Source organism: Ostrinia nubilalis, chromosome 10, assembly GCF_963855985.1.
Source record: "Ostrinia nubilalis chromosome 10, ilOstNubi1.1, whole genome shotgun sequence".
In the NCBI taxonomy this organism is placed as follows: Eukaryota; Metazoa; Arthropoda; class Insecta; order Lepidoptera; family Crambidae; genus Ostrinia; species Ostrinia nubilalis.
Window position 1 is genome coordinate 1,131,598 of NC_087097.1, and position 13,704 is coordinate 1,145,301.

Genomic DNA, 13,704 nt, shown 5'->3' on the forward strand with positions numbered 1-13,704 from the left:
GGTATAAGGATGTTGGTTTTTACAATGTGCTCATGTTTAGCCTTTTAAAAATAGCATGCAAATCATTTTCATAAAATGTCATTTCAATAAAATATTGTATACCAAATTACATTAAAGAGAGATTATTCTATTACATTCATTGTCAAACAATTAAGTATTTATGTCAAATTCTATCTATGTCAAATTATGATTAAAATATTCCTTAATACTGTAAAAATTTTTGTTATGGAGCCAATCATACAATTTCTTTTTAAACGGTCCAGACTTCAAATCTTTAAATTCATTCGGTAACTTGTTGAACACTCTTACACACATAGCCAGGCAACTTTTACCGTATTTGTCAGATTTTGGAATAACTTTTAACACCAATTTATGCGGGTTTCTGCGCTGTCTAGAGTTTTGTATGTCATTCGCTTTTTTGAACAATCCTTTGTTTTTATGTACAAAGTTACAGATTTCCAAAATATATAGTGAAGGTAAAGGTAATAAACCAAGATCTTTAAACAATGGTCTACATGATTCCCTAGGCGGAATTCCACAGATTGCTCTGATGCATCTCTTTTGGGCTATAAAGGCTCTATTTTTGTCTGTGCTATTGCCCCATAGCATAAGGCCGTAGCGTGCTATTGATTCTACATATGCCCTATAAGACATAACAGCCGTTTTACTGTTTGTTACCTTTTTAACGTGATTTAGGGCATATCCAAATTTATTTATTCTGTTACATATGTTCTCAATATGCTGCTTCCAGTTTAAATCCTCGTCAATAGTAATACCTAAAAATTTTATACACTGTGCTTGCTGAATTTTATTAATATTTAGCTTAAAATTATACTTCGCGTGTTTTGATTTGTTAAATTGTACAAATACCGATTTATTTAAATTAATTGTCAAATTGTTACTCTCAAGCCATTCTATTATATTATCAACAGTGTCATTAATGTCAGTCTCATGATTCAATATCGAGTTATCTGTCTTATCCGTGGTCACTATTATTGAGATGTCATCAGCATATAAGATGCACTTGTGGTTTGTCGCGTCAGTTATGTCATTTACATATAATAGGAACAATAAAGGCCCTAGAATACTTCCCTGGGGAACACCCTTTTGAGTTACGCGATAATGCGAAGAATGAGAAATCATCTCTTTTTTCTCAACCTTAGCAATGGTGACACACTGCTTTCTATTGGTCAAGTATGACTCTATCCATTGATTCGTCACACCCCTTATGCCGATATCGTCTAGTTTTTTTAGTAATATTTTGTGAGAGACGAAATCAAATGCCTTAGACAAATCAAAGAATAGACCGGTTGTGAGGCGATTTTTGTTAATATTATCTAGTATAGAATCCAAGAGTGAAAAAGAAGCTAATGTCGTAGATTTATCTTTTTGGAAACCGAATTGATCATTTGTTATGATCTCAAATTTAGTACAAAAATCTAGAAGCCTTCTATACATGCACTTTTCAAATATTTTGGAAAATATCGTAATAAGTGTAATAGGACGATAATTGTTAACATCGTCTTTATGACCTTTTTTGTAAAGTGGCTTTACCACCGACACCTTAAGTGCTTCTGGGAAAATTCCTGATTTAAAAGATATATTTACCAGATGAGTCAAGATGTCTGCTAATTCATTTATACTGGATTTAATTATTTTTGTACTGATCCCGTCATATCCTTCTGAATTTGTATTTTTTAATGTCAGTATTTCTTTTTTAATGTCATAATGTGTCATTGGTTTAAGGAAAATTGAATTTGATATACCATGTCTCTTTTTAAATTGATGCTGCATATTAATTGGCAAAGGCTTATTGGATATGTCAATGAAATGGTCATTAAATACATTAGCTATGTCACTTGGGTTTTTAATAATAATGCCATTGGAATTTATTGAGGAAATGTCATTAAGGTTTTTGTTATCAATTTCGTTTTTTATAACCGTCCAAGTAGCTCTACACTTGTTGTCACTTTTATTTATATACTGTATGTTACATATTTTTTTCGATCTATATATACATTTTTTTAAGATTTTAGAGTATGTAAGGTATTTTGTTCTATTTGCTGTTGATTTATTTTTATAATAACGAAATCGAAGAGCTCTTTTATTTGTACAGCAATTTTTTAGCCCTTTGCTCATCCATTTATGGTTGTTTCTATATGTGACCTGTTTCCTAATTCGTATGTTTGGAAAGCAAAGACTATAGAACATGGCGAATGTTTCCTGAAACTTATTGAAAGCTATGTTAACATTAGTTTCCGCATAGATCTCAGACCATGATAGTCTGTTCAGGCATTCTTTAAATTTTTTGATATTTAAGTAAGAGTAATCTTTCCTAAATGTAAAATAAGAATCAGGTTTTAACTCTTTCTGGCTTACTGGGAAGCTTAAGAGTTGTGCAGTCTCATGGTCTGACAAACCCAAAGGTAACACAGTTGCTTCCGCATTTTTAATATTACTAAGAATATGGTCGATGCAAGAGTCCTTTCGCGTGGGGACGTTAATATGGATTTTTAAGTTGTATCCATTGCATAGATCCTGTAAATGAGACGTGATTTTACCTATTTTGAAAGTATTTATATTAATGTCACCTGCTATAACGATTTTAGTACTAGTCTTATATTTTCTTGTTATGTCATGTAGAGTAAGGTTTAATTTGTCCAAAAATATATTAGGGTCAGATGTAGGAGTTCTGTATAAGCAGATTATGACCATATTATAGACAGGAATCTCAATACCACAAATTTCAAATAATTTCTGAGTTGCATATTTATGGAGGTAAGTTAGTTCTCTAAAGTCAATGTTATTCTTTATTAAAATGCATGTTCCGCCTCGTTTTTTATCCCTACAAAAGGAAGCCGCTATATTGTAATCTTTTACTTTTATATAATTGTCATACCCAGCTTTTAGGAACGTTTCGGTTAGACATAAGATATTGGGAATGCAATCTTCCTCTCGTAAGTTTTCTAACGTTAACTCTAGCAAAGATTGTTTGGAAAGAACACTGGCAATATTCTGATGCATTATTTTAAAACTTAAAGGTTTAGGATCGAAAAAAAGTGTTCTTTGTTAATTTGGGAAAATAATGGGGTATAGTTCCTTTTTTATATTGTGACCCTATATTATCATCAGAGTTGCCTGAGGAAACCCGCCCCACATTGTCATTCAGAGGTTGTTTCCGCGTAAAATAATATGGAATTGTACCTTTACGTATTTTTTTCTCCAGACTTGGTTTATTACGGAATATCAAATTCTTGAGTATTTTAGGGTCTAAGTATTCTTCATGATAGTCAATACAATTAATTACGTGGTTGATGGAATTACACATGTTATACAAATTATTATAATCGCAGTAAACAAAGTGGCAGTTTTTGTATTCTTTACATGTCTTTTCAATATTTTTGTTTAAATCGTACACATTCAGGTATTTATTTTTAAAAACATTGAGAACAATAATATTGTTGTTGGCAAATGTTTTACATAAGGAACGAATCTGTGATAGAACTGTATGTTGACTATAATCGTTTTCACCGATACTAATTACAAGCTTATCCTTTTCCGATAGCTTAAATGTCTGATAATCCCGTAATACCTCGGTGCTAAAAGCAAACGGCTTTAATTCTGCTCTCACTTTATATTTCCCGTAGACATTATTTTCTCTGGAGCGTATTAGCGCGGCTGATAGGTTGATACATTGCTGTGTGCCCACAATAAAAATTTTCTTTGTGTAGTCCTGAATATCTCCTCCTGTACTTTTAGGCCTTTGCTGTGTAGAGCTTTTAGGAATAGTTATTCTTTGTTTGAGCGAAATAATGTTGTTATTTAGATCAGCTATTTCATTCTCTGCAGTCTTCAATTTGTATTCGAGGTGTGTTATTCTGAGTTGAAGCGTTTTGATTTTTTTGTCCTCTTCGCCATCCCTGTTATGATGACTGCTTGATGAGGTTTTAGGAGTCGTAAATATAGACGGACTCCCTGTAACTTTGGAATTGGATCTACATTGATTGCCTGAGCTTCGACTAGTTTCCAGTAGCGGCGATTGGCATAACATCTTTAATGTACTGTTTTCCTTTAATAATTTTTCTATATGTCTATCAAGTTCAATGTTTCTCAATATTGTGCTGTCAAGTTCATTTTGCGTATATTCGAGTTCTGTCTTTAGCTGAGTTATCATTTCTTTCATTTCATGAACTGTGACCGAATCAGTTAGTGTTAGATCCAGACTTCTAGAGAGGTGGTCTGTCATCCGAGACATCTCTACTGAAGTGTCAATTTCTGTGAGAACATGGGAGTCGTTTAGCTCACTGTTGGTAGAGGAACGGTGCGCAGGACTAGAGGGCTCGCTTGGTGTGTTGGTTATCGTTTGTATTGTTGTAGCCGGCAGTATCACGTTGTCCTTCGGTTCCGCCAACTTGGAGGCCAGGCATTTTTTTCGAGTCATGACGTTGGAGGTCTCCTCTTGTTTGCTAGACGCTTTGGATTTGCATTCTTTACACTTCCAGTTCTTCCTTGTGTTTGGCTCCTTTAAACGATAGAGTTTTTCCGATAGACCTACACAGTCAAACTCATACCGATTTTTACATGAAGAGCATAATACTGTGCTTTTTACGTCAACCATGGCTTTGCATTTAAAACATTTTGTTGTTTTTCGTCCATTGCTGTTAGTAGCATTTTTACTATCAGGTGCTTTTGTTGACATTGTAAAAAACAAAAGCAAAAAAATAGAAAAACAAAAAATAAAATGTATCTTGGATTCGAACTGGGGCCTTCCTGCGTATACAGCGATTCCTTAACCGCAACACCAGCCAGCTCTTAGCTAGTGTGGTCAAATTTTGAATAATGTTTCTGCTATGACGTTGTCGAAGCGAGGTGTCGTGCAAGATCGGCAAAAGTCGTTTGCACTTGTTAGTCAGCTGAGTCACAGCTGATCGCCGACACTCACTACGTACACTGTTTTAAATATTCACTGTCACAACGATGTTTTGGTTTAGTTTTCTGTTTATACACTTCACAGGTCCTTTGGTTATTGAAAAATTATAGCACAGTTCGATTTAATAAACGTTTATCTTGATGTAGATGTAAAAAAATCTCTAAAAATCGTACTTTTACTATGAAAGCAGATATTTTTATAACGGAGCCTCTCAAAACACAACCGCGCGCGGTGCGCGGGATGCGCGGAATCATTAATGAAAATCGGTTTAAAAAAAAACCAGTTAGTACATAGTAGGTATATTCACCAGAACAACCCCTCCAGCCTGGCTAGGATGCCGTGATAACATCTGATCGATGATTTTAGACGTCAAAATATATAGGCCTATCGCGTAAAATCGATAAAATGGTGTGATAAACGGTTATCATGCCATTTAATCGATTTTACCGTCGATAACGCGCAAGACAACTGATTTAAGAAAGAAAGAAAGAAAGAAAGATACATTTATTACAGTGGACATCACACAAATACAGGCAATTACATAGACATGACAGTGGCACATAATAATAAAAGAAGAAAAAAATAAAAACAAGAGTAAACTGAGCAGTGCCACCCATTCACCAACAAGATGCCCACTGCAACTCAGCATATGCCGTGGCCCACGGTGACGAAGGCCACGGCGCTGGTTTTCAGAGTGCCCCATGCCGAGTGAGGGTCACGGACCATTGGTAAAATAAAAAAATAAAAAAGCTGCATAAAATTGTCTAGATAAACATACATAAATAGTAATATTAGTGCACAGATAAATACAAAAGGCGGGAAATCGGTAAGGATGATATGACTACGTTTATTAAGAATACTAATGAAAAGAATACTAATAAAAAGATAAAACTGTTTGTATAGGTGTGTGTGTAGTAATTGTGTTAATGTGTAATATTCGTAAAGAGTGACATTGTTACGCGTTGTTGAGTGTCTCGACGCCCGCAAAACCGGTTTGTGCAATCGAATGATTGATTGCGCGCGATTCGACAATTTAGTTCATCCCATATTGTTCCGAGAGAGATTTAGGAGTTAGGGGTGAGTTCACTACAATATTCTCTCGTTTGACAAGCGTTCTCTTTATTTTGGCAGTCGATACTGCGATACCTAAATCTATTGAAGCTTCATATTACTTCGTAGGTACGCGTGGATCCCGTTTTACCCTCTTAGGGGTGGAGTTTCGTAAAATCCTTTCTTAGCCTACGTCATAACATCTAACTGCATGCCAAATTTCAGCCCGATCCGTCCAGTGGTTTGGGCTGTGTGTTGATAGATCACTATGTCAGTCAGTCAGTCAGTCAACTTTGAGTTATATAAATATAAATTTAGAATAAAGTAACTCCATTTCCTAATTGTGTTATTAATGGGTCCAATCCGCACAGTGGCTAATGTAGAACAGACTAGAATTCATTGCAGTAACACTTATGGTAATACAAAATGTTACGAATACCAATATTATCTTTTCGTATAGGTGCTGCCTGGCACCTTGCCAAACAAAATGGGTTCTTAACTTCTTAGCGTTTATCCTTTTCTTAAAATTGGCCTGTTATTGTTAAATTAACTTAGCACTGGAGAGAACAGCGGCTGTGTATCTTTCATTAGACAGCAGACGTGATGTCACTTCAAATGAGTTTGAGAAACATGTTTGCTTCTAAGCCCAAAAACATTGTGGTGGATAAAGTAAGTAATTTTGCCTGTATTTGAAAACAAGGATGTATTTACCAACCAATATAATTATGCCAACCAGTAGGTATGTAATTTTTTGCAAATTTTTAATTTAAGATAAACATGTAAGTACCTACTTCGAAACTGAAACTAATGAAAATGTACCTTTACCTACATTGATAAAACGAATTGTTTAAAAAGCGAAAGGTCACTGACTGACTCATCACGAAATCTCAGAAACTGCAAGTGCTAGGAGTCTCAAATTTAACATGGGGGTTCCTTTTAGAACGTAGGTACTCACTAAGACGGGATTTTGTAAAATTCAACCCATAAAACGATAAAATGGCAATTGGGATCCACGCGTAAAAATTCGCAGGTGGCCGCTTAGTTAGAAATAAATATCAAGTTATTTTTCATTGAATGTTCTTCCATTGATCATAATAACCTCCAAAATATTGAATAACAGTTGTAATAATTAATTACTTCAGTTCATAATACTATTTGAAGTCGATCGAGTATTACCGTTCCTTCCACCTCCTGCCCTGGATCCATTGAAAGGCTTCCCAAATTATCGAAGCAGAGAAAATTAATATAGCTTAATTATTTTGTGTTGATCAAACATTTTCTCTGCGCCAACAAGAATGTTAAATTAATCTCTAGTTTTCAATTAGGACTTAATTTATTTTTCCAATAATTACCTATAGGTAGGCCGGTTAAATGAGTCCTCGCCTGCGGAACGCGGGGACACAGGGGCGTGACGAAAACGGGGACTGTACGGGGTGCGGGCGGCAGGCGCATTCTTGTCAAAATTCATTTCGCTGGCGATGCGGCTAGCGATCGCTTGTGTTATTTGTTACGGACGCTTTGTGAGGGCTATACATGAGATTACATTTTTAAGATGAATCGAAAGATTTTCGGACAAAATTAATAGTCAGTGCAAGCAAATAGCTTTTAACGTTTATGAATATTTTAGAAAAAAAAACTGGATCCAAATTCTGATGAATATCAACAAGATATACCATTAAACAAAACCGTAGCAAACGTTACTGGACTATCGGAAAAGACTGTATCCAGAATTGTACAACAAGGAAAATTATTAAAAAAACAACGAAAAATTTAAATCACCGAAGAAATCGAAACAAAGCCGCAGGAAAAGGGTGGAAGTAGATGATTTCAAAAAAGCCGTGATAAGAAGAAAAGTTACTCAGTATTACACATTTAAAAAAAAAATACCAACTCTGAAATCCTTGAACGCTACCCTTAGAGAAGATAATGTATTATACTGCGGCAGAGAATATTTAAGATTATTATTACTTGACCTAGGTTTTACATTTCAAAAATGCGGATCTGAAAGGAAACTCCTTATTGAACAGTCAAATGGAGGTGGAAATATCTAAATACTGTTAAAAAGTATCGTAGAGAAGGAAGACATATTTTATATCTTGATGAAACTTATGTCAATGCGTCTCATAACGTTTCAAAATGTTGGCAATCAAAGGATGAACACGGAGTATTGTCTCATATTGGTAAATCATCATACATTGTGGTGGCTACACTGGATTTGTAGATGGAGCACTTGTGATATTTAAATCCAAATGTAAAACAGGTGATTATCACGATACAATTAAATTCGTGAATTTCAGTAAATGGCTAAATGAAAAGCTGATGCCTAATATTCCACCAAATTCAGTAATAGTAATGGATAATGCAGCTTATCATTCGGTTAGTGTAGAAAAAAAGCCGACTATGGCCTCTACCAAGCCAGAAATGCAAGATTGGCTACGACGACATGAGGTGCCTTTTGATGATAAATTAAAAAAGGATGATTTATCCAAATTAATTAAAAGCCATTACAAGAGGACATATTATTATATAAAATTGATGAGTTATTGAAAGCAAAGGGCCATGAAGTGTTGCGTTTGCCTCCTTACCACCCAGACCTGAACCCAATTGAGTTGGTCTGAGGTGATATAAAAAGACAGCTAGCAGAAAAAAGTATCGACTCCAATTTGGACCAGAAAAAAATATGTTGGAAAATTTATTTGCTGAATATTCCGTAGAAAAGTGGGAGCATTGTAGCGGATGAATATTGCGAACACGACGGAGTTCTAGATGACGTTGTTGATTTTATTATTAATGTGCACGATGATTCAGATAATTTGGATGATGGCTGCTTTGAAAGTGAAGAATCAAGTTCTAGTGATATTGTTAAGGACATAAGTGATTGATTAATAATTTGGATACATCTTGCACACAATAAATTTTACATGAAATACGACATGAATTGTTTCATTAAAATTTTATAAAATAAATTATTTTCTTTATTATAAAATAAATTATTTTCTTTATTAAAAATAATTTATTTTCTTTATTAGAAAATAATTTATTTTACAAAATTTATCACCACCTGTTTACCGTTAACCACTTCACTGTGACGTCACATATCTTGAGAACTATCTAGTGAAATTTATCTCTTTTATATCATCCCCGCCCGCACCCCGCACGGTCCCCGTTCTCGTCCCGCCCCTGTGCCCCCGCGTTCCGCAGGCGAGGTCTCATTTAACCGGTCATACTATAGTCGTTTAAACAAATATAAACAGATGAAAAATGTTTAGACAAGGTTGTTTTTTATTAAAGAAAGACATACTCTTGATCTCTTAAACTTGATTCTAAGTAATCTTGTAGTTGATTTTATTAATTACTAGCGGCCGCCCGCGACTTCGTACGCGTGGATCTCGTTTTACCCCCCCCTTCATCTATCTTACGCGGTTCAGATTTTTTCATACAATTTTTTTTCCCGCTAACTCCCGTTCCCGTGGGAATTTTGCAATATCCTGTTGTAACTAAGCTTTAAGTTTACTAAGGTACCTGCATGCCAAATTTCAAGCGTCTATCTTACGCGGTTTAGATTTTTCATACAAATGTTTTTTCCCGCTAACTCCCGTTCCCGTGGGAATTTTGCAATATCCAGTTATAACTAAGCTTTAAGTTTACTAAGGTACCTTCATGCCAAATTTCAAGGGTCTATCTTACGCGGTTTAGATTTTTTCATACAAATGTTTTTTCCCACTAACTCCCGTTCCCGTGGGAATTTTGCAATATCCTGTTGTAACTAAGCTTTAAGTTTACTAAGGTACCTGCATGCCAAATTTCAAGCGTCTAACTTAAGCGGTTTAGATTTTTCATACAAAAGGATTTTCCCGCTAATTCCCGTTCCCGTGGGTATTCCTAAGTATCCTATAACCTGCCCAGGAGTATGAAGAATAATTGTACCAAGTTTCGTTAAAATCCGTTGAGTAGTTTTTGTTTCTATAAGGAACATACAGACAGACAGACAGACAGACAGACAGACAGACAGACAGACAAAAATTTTACTGATTGCATTTTTGGCATCAGTATCGATCACTAAATACCCCCTGATAGTTATTTTGAAAATATATTTCATGTACAGAATTGACCTCTCTACAGATTTATTATAAGTACTAGCTTTCCGCCCGCGGCTTCGCCCGCGTGGAATTTTGTCTGTCACAGAAAAACTTTATCGCGCGCGTCCCTGTTTCAAAAACCGGGATAAAAACTATCCTATGTTCTTTCCCGGGACTCAAACTATCTCTATGCCAAATTTCATCAAAATCGGTTGCGAGGTTTAAGCGGGAAAGCGTAACAGACAGACAGACAGACAGACAGACAGACAGACAGACAGACAGAGTTACTTTCGCATTTATAATATTAGTTGGGATAGATATCATAGCCGTAAATAATACGAAAAAAAATATGTCCTAAAGTATGGGCTAATTAGTCACGTACCTATTCTAAAAGTTCCTAATTTTAATTATCAACCTAATCAAAGTAACTGGATAGGTATTAAGGTCCTTCAAAGGTATAATAAGTTGTCACTCGAAATATTCTTGGACTTTTTTCTGACTTTCAATTAGACATGAGACAGTGTAATTAAATCCATATTATTATAACCTGGAATGAAATCAAAATGTTTACGCTAAGCTGCGTGGAAAAAAAAACATTTAGGCACATTCGAGTACATGTACCTACGAGAGTATCCGAAAATATGTATTTTAAAAATATTGTCATAGATAGGTGGACTCGTACCGTATCGTACTAATTTTTGTTTCAAAACTGCACCTATTTAAACTTAAAGATTTGATGACTGATGATGCCACTATGTATACCTTGGTTTTAACTGTCATCCGTACCACTTGTTGTTTACGCCATCATCACGCTTAGCGTTCAGCTTTGAACATGCATCGTAGTTCACCTACCTATCAGACAATAAGTCGTTTCAGCCAAAAGACGTCCGCTGCTGTTCAAAGGCAAAGGCCTCTCCCAGGGATTTCCATAGCGACCGGTCCTGCCCCACCCGCATCCAGGCACCTCCTGCGACTTTCACCAGATCGTCGGTCCACTTGAGAACTTTTCAGACAAAAATGAGTGAGCCTACTGTATCCATATTTTTATTTAGGTCGCTACAGAAAACAAACTCAAAAGAAACCTAATTAGCTGCCGGATCACGTCTAGCCTGCCGCCAGCAAGGTTTCTGTGTAAATATGGATTCACTGATGTCGTTACGCTAAGAGAATCGGTATTTCAATCTTGTTAATACAGGAAGACTTTTAGCTAAAAGAATGTTTTTGCTACAGTTTTTGGCTATAAAGTCCTTCAAAATTATTTAAAAACTGTATTTTTTTAAATTAGTTAATTTACTTCAGTTAATTATTCCTTAGGATTACGATTGTCCATTCTAAAGAAGAGTAACAGTGCTGTTGGAACAATAAACCTTGATTGCGACGATGATCGACCGAGCGTGTAGGTACGCGTGTACTCACAGGCGCGTGGCGGCCCCGACTGATTTGCAACTCGGAGTTGTCACGCGCTGTAGGTTATTAATTATCTCGGCCGACATAGGCGAGTGACGGAGGCCGGATAGAGCGTAAACTATTTTTCATACCTCTAGATGCAAAACAACAACAAACAATAGTGACTGGGTTTCTTGCGCTGCTTCTTCTCAGCAGTGGCCCATTTATTGTCCCCTAGCAGTGGCAGGGTTATACTGGGACGTGTAAAAGTGCTTTTTGAAAGCCTAATTGCAAAAATAAAATGAGTTTCTTAAATTTATTGCTGCGTCAGCTAGTAAAATACACAATTTTCACTGTTGTTCAGCAGTAGACATCATTTGGATGTAAAGCAACGAACGAACTTTGAGGTACATACTTTATACATTTTCCGTTTAATTAACCACTCTGATGTGAAAGTTCATCATATCGATAGCTTGTTGTTGTGTTCAGGCCGGTCCCCCGGCAATTGAATGAAAGACAATGGGCTGTGGGTTTACAATGTGAAAGTGTTGCCCGCAGCGATCAGTGTTTTCACTCTCGAACTCATAAACGTTTTAATGTAAAATACCTTATCCCTCTCTTGAAGCGTCGTATAAGATTTTTGTGGAACTTACCTGTAACAAAAACATGTTTCAATTTATTTATTTATTTATTTAATTAAAATGCAAGTAAGCTTACAGATATATCCAAAGCGCTCACATTGCCAATTTGAAATTACATTTAATGTTAGTAAGTACTTACATCTATTTATGGTTAGTAGACAAATACAATCTTAATTTTTTTACAAAACACTCTAAGGAGTTGGCAAAGATTTCGACGTCTTGGACGGTTTGGTTCAATGAGATAAAAATAATAAGTCTACAATATTTTCAATTTTTCAATATCAGAGAGCAAAGTAATTAGAACGGAAATTGTGATCTGGATAAGATTGAGTTACACAAAATGTTTATAAGTTATATTATTGAGATTGACGTGTTCTTTTTTGATCATTTTATTTAACAGAACATTTAACATTTTAGAACCTTATGAAGAAGAAAAATTAATAATGTAAATAAAGTTTTATTATAATTGAGACGTAAACTCTTATCGCTTGAAAGAAAAAATCTTTAACGAAATATTTCCTTGTTCCAGATTAAAATGACCGTGCGCTCAACGACATGGAGCAAGCATTCGTCGAAGATGGCATGAGACATCGTCCAGTATGCCCGGCTCTGTCTGGCTCGCTGCCGCCATGCTGCTGCTCACCGCCCCGTCAGAGCTGAGGCCCGACCACCGAGCCTTCGAGCACACTCCTATCCTGAGACACCACCACAGGTGAGACACCATCCAAGGTGGCGTGAGACATCGTCCAGCATGCCCGGCTCTGTCTGGCTCGCTGCCGCCATGCTGCTGCTCACCGCCCCGTCAGAGCTGAGGCCCGACCACCGAGCCTTCGAGCACACTCCTATCCTGAGACACCACCACAGGTGAGACACCATCCAAGGTGGCGTGAGACATCGTCCAGCACGCCCGGCTCTGTCTGGCTCGCTGCCACCATGCTGCTGCTCACCGCCCCGTCAGAGCTGAGGCCCGACCACCGAGCCTTCGAGCACACTCCTATCCTGAGACACCACCACAGGTGAGACACGATCCAAGGTGGCGTGAGACATCGTCCAGCAAGCCCGGCTCTGTCTGGCTCGCTGCCGCCATGCTGCTGCTCACCGCCCCGTCAGAGCTGAGGCCCGACCACCGAGCCTTCGAGCACACTCCTATCCTGAGACACCACCACAGGTGAGACACGATCCAAGGTGACGTGAGACATCGTCCAGCAAGCCCGGCTCTGTCTGGCTCGCTGCCGCCATGCTGCTGCTCACCGCCCCGTCAGAGCTGAGGCCCGACCACCGAGCCTTCGAGCACACTCCTATCCTGAGACACCACCACAGGTGAGACACGATCCAAGGTGGCGTGAGACATCGTCCAGCATGCCCGGCTCTGTCTGACTCGCTGTCGCCATGCTGCTGCTCACCGCCCCGTCAGAGCTGAGGCCCGACCACCGAGCCTTCGAGCACACTCCTATCCTGAGACACCACCACAGGTGAGACACGATCCAAGGTGGCGTGAGACATCGTCCAGCATGCCCGGCTCTGTCTGGCTCGATGCCGCCATGCTGCTGCTCACCGCCCCGTCAGAGCTGAGGCCCGACCACCGAGCCTTCGAGCACACTCCTATCCTGCCTGAGAC

The 13,704-nt window shown here is 37.6% G+C and overlaps 1 long non-coding RNA gene across 1 annotated transcript in view; it reads left to right on the forward strand.

Annotated features, from left to right (window-relative positions):
- Positions 1-12,681, forward strand: part of LOC135075665 (uncharacterized) — a 218,928-nt gene extending 206,247 nt beyond the window's left edge. The window contains exon 4 of the long non-coding RNA XR_010258086.1: positions 12,616-12,681. This is a non-coding gene — a long non-coding RNA (uncharacterized LOC135075665). The remainder of the gene's footprint in view (positions 1-12,615) is intronic.
- The last annotated feature ends 1,023 nt before the right edge of the window (positions 12,682-13,704 follow it).